The sequence below is a fragment of the Capricornis sumatraensis genome, chromosome X (genome assembly GCF_032405125.1).
Source record: "Capricornis sumatraensis isolate serow.1 chromosome X, serow.2, whole genome shotgun sequence".
NCBI lineage: Eukaryota > Metazoa > Chordata > Mammalia > Artiodactyla > Bovidae > Capricornis > Capricornis sumatraensis.
This window is the reverse complement of record NC_091092.1, coordinates 148,530,775-148,540,025: the sequence shown is the minus strand read 5'-3', so window position 1 is coordinate 148,540,025 and position 9,251 is coordinate 148,530,775.

Genomic DNA, 9,251 nt, shown 5'->3' with positions numbered 1-9,251 from the left:
CTTTATAAGAGGGGAAACTCAGAGACACACAGAGAGACACCAGGAGAAGAACCTGAGTGGCTTGGAGTGGGCCAGCCACAAGGCAATGAGCTATCGCAAGCCAGGACAGAGCCCTGTGTAACCTTCAGAGGGTGTTCCTGCCTGCCCACCCCTCGGTCTTGGACTTCCAGACTCTGAAACGGGGAGAAGATACATATTTCTTGTTTCATCTGCCCAGTTTGTGGGATTCTGTTAAAGACAGCCTTAAAAAGTCATACGGAGATGAATATATTTGGGGGACATAGTTGTGAGGTTGGTTTTTTTTTTTTTCCTAATTTAAACGTGAGAATGAGGAATGCATCTCGCTTGTCTATACAGGTCGCACAGGAAGCCAGGCATGATTAAACTCTGGACTCAGGCCCAGAGCGTGAGATCACAGTCTGGCTTCTGCAAGTCGAGCTGTGTGACCCTAGGCAAGTTGTGTAACCTCTCTGGGCTTCAGTCACCTCATCTGGAAAACGAGTGTTACTGGATCTGTCTTCCAAAACGGTGGTGAGGCTGTGGTGGTTCAGCCGCTAAGTCGTGTGCAGCTGTTTGCAGCCCCATGGGCTGCAGCCCTCCAGGCACCCCAGTCCATGGAAATTTCCAGGCAAGAATGCTGCAGTGGGCTGCCATCTCCTTCTCCAGGGGATCTTCCCAACCCAGGGATTGAACTGCGGTCTCCTGCGTGGGCAGGCGGATTCTTTATCCCTGGAGCCCCCAAGGAACTGTATCCTATATTTTGAAAGATTTTAAATAGTCTCACCTCAGAAAGAAAGAATGATGTCACAGGGTGGAGACGTCAGACAAGGCTACAGTGATCATCCCACTGAAAAGTAGCTGCCACGGTCATCCCACTGAAATGCATCTGCGATGGTCATCCCACTGAAATGTATCCTCATCCCACTGAAATGTATCATCATCCCAATATACACCTTAACCTTCTACCGTGTTACGTGTTGATTATCTCTCAGTAAAGCTGGGGGGAAAGAGTTCTTTCTGCGTTTTTTCTGCGAGTATTTCTGCTTGGATTCCGTAGGCGTGTGGCATGCCACGAGCACAGTTGATCTTTACCGTGGCTCTGGCTAGACTTTACTCCTTCTTTCCACGGAAAATTCACTAGACATTTAATATTCTGCGACAGCGCATTGTATACACACGTATATATCTGGGACAAGGCAGCTCTCTTAGTGACCATATGTTTCTGCTGACGTGATACAATCTGACTTTCCAATTGTGCCTTCTTCTGACTGCCGCGAGTCTTGTTCATTTTGAGGACTGTTTCAGAGGATCTTTTATCTTCCTTCGGGTGGTTTAGTGTGGATTTGGTGGCTGTTTCTTGTGTAGGTTTGGAGGACCCCTTTATCTGTGCCCAGAAATCAGTTTCCTTGAAACTTCTGGTGATCCACATTCAAGATTTGCAGCATCTCCGCTACTCACATCAAAGGAGCCACCGTGTGTAGCAGAATCATCTTTACTTTCAGCAAATGTTTCCTAACATTCTGTTGTTCAATTCTCTTTCTTTGTACCCTCTAGCTTCTTTTATCGCCCCCCCCCAAAACATTAGCTTCATTATTTTTTTTTTTAAAAAACTTCTGTATTAGAGTATAGCCAATTAACAAACAATGTTGTGATAGTTTCAGGTGGACAGTCAAGAGACTCAACCATATATGGATACATGTATCCATTCTCCCCCAAACTCCCCTCCCATCCAGGCTGCCACACGAAATTGAGCAGAGTTCCCTGTGCTGTCCAGCAGGTCCTTGCTGGTTCTCCGTGTTAAATACAGCAGTGTGTCCATGTCCATCCCAGACTCCCTGGCTATCGCTCCCCCATCCTTCCCACCCCTCAACCATAAGCTCATTCTCTAAGTCTCTGAGTCTGCTTCCATTTTCTAAGTAAGTTCATTTGTACCCTATCTTTTCAGATTCCGCGTGTAAGGGCTGTCATATGATATTTCTCCTTCCATGTCTGACTCGCGTCACTCAGCATGACACTCTGTAGGCCCATCCATTTGACTGCAAACAGCATTAACCGTCTGGCTTCTTATAAAATCTCCTTTGAAAGTGAAAGTATTAGCCACTCATCGTGTTCGACTCTTTGAGACCCCATGGACTGTAGCCCGCCAGCCTCCTCTGTCCATGAGATTCTCCAGGCAAGAATACTGGAGTGGGTTGCCGTTTTCCTCCTCCATCGGATCACCCCGACCCAGGGATTGAACCTGTGTCTCCTGAGTCTCCTACATTGCAGGCATATTCTTTACCGCTGCGCCACCTGGGAAGCCCACACATCTGGAAACAGTCACCGCCTGCCATGTGGTTTTAGAATAAGTGTTAGCCTTGGTGGGGTAATTCAGTACCTTTTCTGCTTTCTTTCTTTGGAATTAAAAAATATGTATTTTTTCAACTTTTGGCTGCTGTGAGTCTTTGTTGCAGAGCTCAGCCTTTCTTGTTCCACGGCATGTAGCATCTTACTTCCCTGACCAGGGATCGAACCTGCGTCCTCTCCATTAGAGGTCGCTAACCGCTGGGCTACCCTTTTGCTTTCCTTGGAGTCACAATGTGCTCAAGCGCAAGTTCTGTCTGGGCCACAAGAAGCCCACTCTCACTGGTGAAAAGTCTCCTGAGATTTCCCAGCAAACAGAATACGCAGGGAAAAGCGAAAACAGAATCAAGGTGTCCAAGAGCCAGTCCCACCCTGTGAGCGCTTATTTGCAGGTCAGACTCCAGAGGGAATCATAGAATCAGCTTGTCCGATTTCACATCGCGTACTATTCTGGGCCTGGGTGTTGACAGGCTTCAGTGGGTGTGGGTTGGCATCCGCCCAAGCCCCGTCTTCCTAATGGAGGCTTGTCCCCCGGAGTTCCAAATATAAACGCAGCGTGTTCCCCGGAATCCAGCAGAGCTATGAGCGCATCTGAGCTTTGCAGCCATCTCTCCTTTATCCTGGCCACCTCCCTCCCCACCCTTCTAGAACAGGTGTGCGGCAAAGATAGCTGCCTGTCCACAAATAGCTGGGGCTCCAGAAATGGTCCACGGTTGGGCAGATGCCCCAAACTCCCCTCAACTGAAAATCAAAGCAGTGTTTGGATGCGATGCTTTTGAACTGTGGTGTTGGAGAAGACTCTCGAGAGTCCCTTGGAGTGCAAGGAGATCCAACCAGTCCATTCTGAAGGAGATCAGTCCTGGCTGTTCACTGGAAGGACTGATGCTGAAGCTGAAGTTCCAGTCCTTTGGCCACCTGATGTGAAGAGCTGACTCATTTGAAAAGACCCTGGTGCGGGGAAAGATTGAAGGCGGGAGGAGAAGGGGACGACAGAGGATGAGATGGCTGGATGGCATCACTGACTCAACGGACATGAGTTTGAGCAAGCTCCGGGAGTTGGTGATGGACAGGGAGGCCTGGCGGGCTGCAGTCTGTGGGGTCTCAAAGAGTCGGACACGACTGAGCAACTGAACAACAATGATTTGGACTGACAAACAGAGAACATTTTGCCGCTGGGGTGGAGGGTTGGGGGCACCACCTGGCTCTCTCCCCTTTGGCTGTAAACCAGAGGGGCATTAATTAGAGAGATGAGACCACTGCAGTCGTAGCCAAGGGCACTTTCTCGCCTGCCGCCTCTGCTCAGACGTCTGTTCTCTCTCTGTCTCCCACATCCACTTCCAACACCTGATAAAGTATGACTTCCAATTGTTTACTGCCTGGCTTCTCCCCACCTCCCCGACTAGAATATACATGCGGAAAAACCAGGATGTGTCTGTAACTCCTAGAACCGTGAGTGGCAAACAGCAGTGAGGTGAAAGTCGCTCAGTCGTGTTTGAATCTCTGTGACCCCACGGACTATAGCCCTGCCAGGCTCGTCTGTCCATGGGATTCTCCAGGCAAGGACACTGGAGTGGGTTGCCATGCCCTCCTCCAGGGGATCTTCCTGACCCAGAGATCGAACCTGCGTCTCGTGAGTCTGCATTGCGGGTGGATTCTTTATTACTGACCCACCGGGGAAGCCCTAAAATATGGATATATAATTGTAATCATGGTGCACACACAGAGGGAATACATATATACATATATAAATGCTTCCTTCCGTTTCTGCACCACGATTACAATTATATATCCATATTTTATGGCACCCCACTCCAGTACTCCTGCCTGGAGAATCCCATGGAAGGAGGAGCCTGGTAGGCTACAGTCCATGGGGTCGCAAAGAGTCGGACACGACTGAGCGACTTCACTCACTCACTCACTCACTCATATGTATATATACGTACATATATGCATGTGTATATATATATATATATATATATATACGTATATACATGCTGCTGAATTTGTCCTCATTGTCTTGCTTGCCTTTCAAGGTTACTCACAAGGCTTTCATCACAAAAATGCGGCAAGCCATCCAGCCAGTTGGCATACTTTTCTAGCCTGTGGGCTTGAACTATGTCTCGCAAAGGGCCCTGTAACTTGCCAAGAACATCACATCTGATGTAGCAACCAAAGGCTCATATTCTCCAAACAGCGTCTTGGGAGAACGCAGGCTCAGTTTTGCAATAGACCAACATCCTTTGTGAGGCGCCTGAGAGCAGAGACCGCCTCGGGCTCACGGCGCCCACAGGTCACCTGGCTCCCTGGATAGCACCCCCCCACCCCCAAAGGAACCCAGCTGCGCCCACGGCAGGATGTCTGCTCTGGGTTTAAAAATGGACCTAGCCTTTGCCCAGAGATCCGGGAGGATTGCCTGTCGCTGATTGCCTTCGGCTCTGTTGGCTGCTGTTGTCCAGGCGCTCAGTCGTGTCCGACTCTCTGCGACTCCACGGACCGCAGCACGCCAGGCCTCCCTGTCCATCACCAACTCCCAGAGTTTACCCAAACTCACGTCCATTGAGTCGGTGATGCCATCCAGCCATCTCATCCTCTGTCGTCCCCTTCTCCTCCCGCCTTCAATCTTTCCCAGCATCAGGGTCTTTTCCAGTGAGTCAGTTCTTCCCATCAGGTGGCCAAAGGATTGGAGCTTCAGCTTCAGCATCAGTCCTTCCAGTGAATATTCAGGGTTAATTTCCTTTAGGATGGACTAAATACCTCTGCCATCATAAGGAATGAAACTGTGCCATCTGCAGAGACGGGGGTGCACCCATAGACTGTCAATAGAAAGTGAAGTCAGAAACACAAACATCATATATTAATATGTACATGTGGAATCCAGAAAAATGGCATAGATGAACGCATTTGCAAAGCAGAAATCGAGAGTGGGATAAAATGTGAAATTGAGATTGGGCTTCCCTGGTTGCTGAGACGGTAAACAATCTGCCTGCAATGTGGGAGACCTGGGTTCCATCCCTGGGTCAGGAAGATCCCCTGGAGGAGGAAATGACAACCCACTCCAGTATTCTCACCTGGAGAATCCCATGGACAGAGGAGCCTGGCGGGCTACAGTCCATGGGGTCACAGTCGGACACAACTGAGCGACTTTGACTTCACCTCACATATATACTATTACACTATGTATAAGATAGCTAACTAATGAGAACCCATGAACAAAATAGATACGTGTGTCTGTATGACCGAATCACTTTGCTGTACACCTGAAACAACATGTTGTTGCTGTTGTTTATATGCTAAGCCATTTCCCCCTCTTCTGTGAGCCCATGTACTGCAGCCCTCCAGGCTCCTCTGCCCATGGGATTCTCCAGGCAGGAATACTGGAGTGGGTTGCCATGCCCTCCTCCAGGGGATGTTCCCGACCCAGGGATCGAACCTGCGTCGTTTCTTGCGTTGGCAGGCAGATTCTTCATCAGTGAGCCAGCAGGAAAGCACTTCATCTGTTATACTCTAACGGAGACTTAATTTTTTTTTTTTTTTGAAGTTATGAAATAAGGCCTTCCCACATGGTGCTCGTGGTAAAGAACCCGCCTGCCAGTGTGGGAGATTGGGGTTCCATCCCTGGGTCGGGAAGATGCCCTGGAGGAGGGCATGGCAACCCACTCCAGTACTCTTGCCTGGAGAATCTCATGGACAGAGGAGCCTGGCGGGCTATAGTCCATGGGGTTGCAGAGAGTCAGACATGACTGAAGCCACTCAGTACACTCCCAGGCAATATGAAATAAACATGAGAAATGGAAAAAAGAACGAACGCAAACCTCTCTCCAGTTCCCCTCACTTGCTGCCTCTGGTTCCCACCTACTTTCCCCACTCTAGCCACAGGGTGCTCCAGCCATCCCAAGCCCACAAGTCAGCAATCAGAACCCACCAGGGGGAGGGAAGCTTGGTTAACAGAGGGTACGACCCCAACACGCAGTTTCCTGAGGCTAGGGGTGTAACGAGGCCTGGGACTGTTTGTCAGAACGTCCCAGAAGATGCTGTGACCCGTGGAAGCAAAAGCCGGGGGAGGAAGACTCGGAGTGAAGCACAGGTTAGGGTGTCCGGCTCCCGTGGGTGGGAGGGGGTGATATCTACTTCCTCCAAACCTATCAACCCGCCTCGTGGTGTTTCCTGGACTTCCCGAGGGTTGGGTAGAGCGTGGAATGCCTAGGATGCTTTCTGAGCGGTAATGAAAGGGTGGGTTCAGGGATGAGGCGGGAAGGAATCTGCCTTCTCCAGGACTGCGTCTGCACTTGGCCTGGAAGGGTCTCATTTTCTCCCCCAAGGCAGGAGGAAGTGCCAGGAACCACCCCCCAACCCCTTCCCCAGCCTGGAATGTGGCTTCTTTAACCCTCTCCTTCCCTCTGGGCCAAAGCAATCTGCTTCCTTCCTCCCTCCCGTGTGTGCTTAGTAAATGCATGCACTCAGGCATCCGTGAATTATTAATTCACTCATTCACCCACTCCAGCAGATGAGCGCTCATTCACGAATTCATGCACTCACCCCTTCTTGCAAGCACTCATTCATCCCCTCAGGCAGGCATGCACACAGGAACTCACTCATTCATTCACTCAGGCACGCACCCGGGAGCTCATTCATCCACTCAGGCAGGCATGCACACAGGAACTCACTCATTCATTCACTCAGGCATGCACACGGGAGCTCATTCATTCATTCACTCAGGCATGCACACGGGAGCTCATTCAGTCATTCACTCAGGCATGTACAGGAGACTCATTCATCCACTCAGGCAGGCATGCACACAGGAACTCACTCATTCATTCACTCAGGCACGCACATGGGGACTCATTCATTCATTCACTCAGGCACACACGGGAAGCTCATCCATTCATTCTCTGAGGCATGCACACAGGAACTCACTCATTCATTCACTCAGGCATGCACACGGGAGCTCATCCATTCATTCGCTGAGGCAGGCATACAGCAACTCATTTATTCATTCACTCAGACGTGTACAGGGGACTCATTCATTCACTCAGGTCTGCACATGGGAACTCATTCATTCATACACTCGGGCCTGCACACGGGAACTCATTCATTCATACACTCGGGCCTGCACACGGAAACTCATTCATTCGTTCACTCAGACATGTACAGGGGACTCATTCATCCACTCAGGCATGTACACGGGAACTCATTCATTCATTCACTCAGGCATGCACATGGGAGTTCATCCATTCATTCACTCAGGCATGCACACGGGAACTCATTCATTCATTCACTGAGGCAGGCACGCAGGAACTCATTCATTCATTCACTCAGACATGCACACGGGAACTCATTCACTCATTCACTCAGGCATACATGCAGGAACTCATTCATTCATTCACTCAGGCATACACATGGGAACTCATTCATTTGTACACTCGGGCCTGCACACGGGAACTCATTCATTCATTCACTCAGACATGTACAGGGGACTCATTCATCCACTCAGGCATGCACACGGGAACTCATTCATTCATTCACTCAGGCATACATGCAGGAACTCATTCATTCATTCACTCAGGCATACACATGGGAACTCATTCATTTGTACACTCGGGCCTGCACACGGGAACTTATTCATTCATTCACTCAGACATGTACAGGGGACTCTTTCATTCATTCACTCAGACATGCACACGGGAACTCATTCATTCATTCACTCAGGCATGAACATGGAAACTCATTCATTCGTTCACTCAGACATGTACAGGGGACTCATTCATCCACTCAGGCATACATGCAGGAACTCATTCATTCATTCACTCAGGCATGCATTCACTCATAACTGTGTTCTCTCCTTCGTCTACTTCGACACGTTACGCTTCTCTCCATCACCGACTCTGATCAGTCCCTCTCTCCTGTGCCCAAGCACCGTTCACCCCTCACCAACGCACTGTTCACGGCCCCCGCGCCCGCCTCCTCCGCTCACCGCTCGTTCCCTCCATACGATCACGTTTCCAGAGTGGCCTCTGCCCCGGGCCGCGCTGGCCTGGGGCCCGGCCCGTGAGGCCAGTGCAAACATTGACTTTGGGGGCGGCGTGTTAAAGGTTGGAAGCTTTAGAGCCAGGACGCCCCAGACGCCTGGATTCCGCGGAGAGGCGGCCGAGGGAGCGGGGCGCGGAGTCCGAAGTGCCCGCCTCCGGGCTCTCACTTCCCGGGGGCCTCAGCTGGGGCACCAGGCGGGGCGCGCGGCTGGGGCGGGCCGGGCGGGAGACCCCCGCCCCGGGGCGGAGCTGACCTCCCGGAGAGCCGCCCGCCTCCGGGCCGCGCCCCGCCCCGCCCACCCCGGGCCAGCAACTGCAGGAGCGCGGAGGTGAGGGGCGCCGCCGGCGATCCGGGGCCGGGGAGGGGAACGCAGGCCTGGCCCGGGGCTGCCCCAGCGCATCACGTGGGAGCGGCCTGGGCGCGGTGGAGACCCGAAACTCCCGGGGCTCGGAGCAAGAGCGGGCCGCGGGGGTGTGGAAGGCTGGCGGGTGGGAGGCGGAGGAAGCTTCCGGAGGCGTGGTGGCAGCCTGGGCGCTCGAGGGGAAGGGGGACCCGGGAGCGGAATCGGGGCGGACTAGGGCGGCTGGAGCGCAGAGACTCAGAGAGGGGCGGGGCGCACGGCTGGACACGCGGTGAAAGGAGTGATCGGGGTGGGGCGCGCAGCGAGGCCGCTGAAGTCTCGGCCGTGGATGGGTGTGTGTGGGGGGGCGCCTGGAGCCTGTGCCGGGCGCGGCGGGGGGGCCCTGAGCACACCCAGGGGCGCCCCGGCGGCGGGAGGGCCCGCGGCTGCCCCTGCGCGCGGCGGAGACGTGGGCTGACTCGGGAGGGGCCGGGGCATGGGGCGGTGCGGGTATCCGGAACGCCCAGCTGTCTCCGCAGGC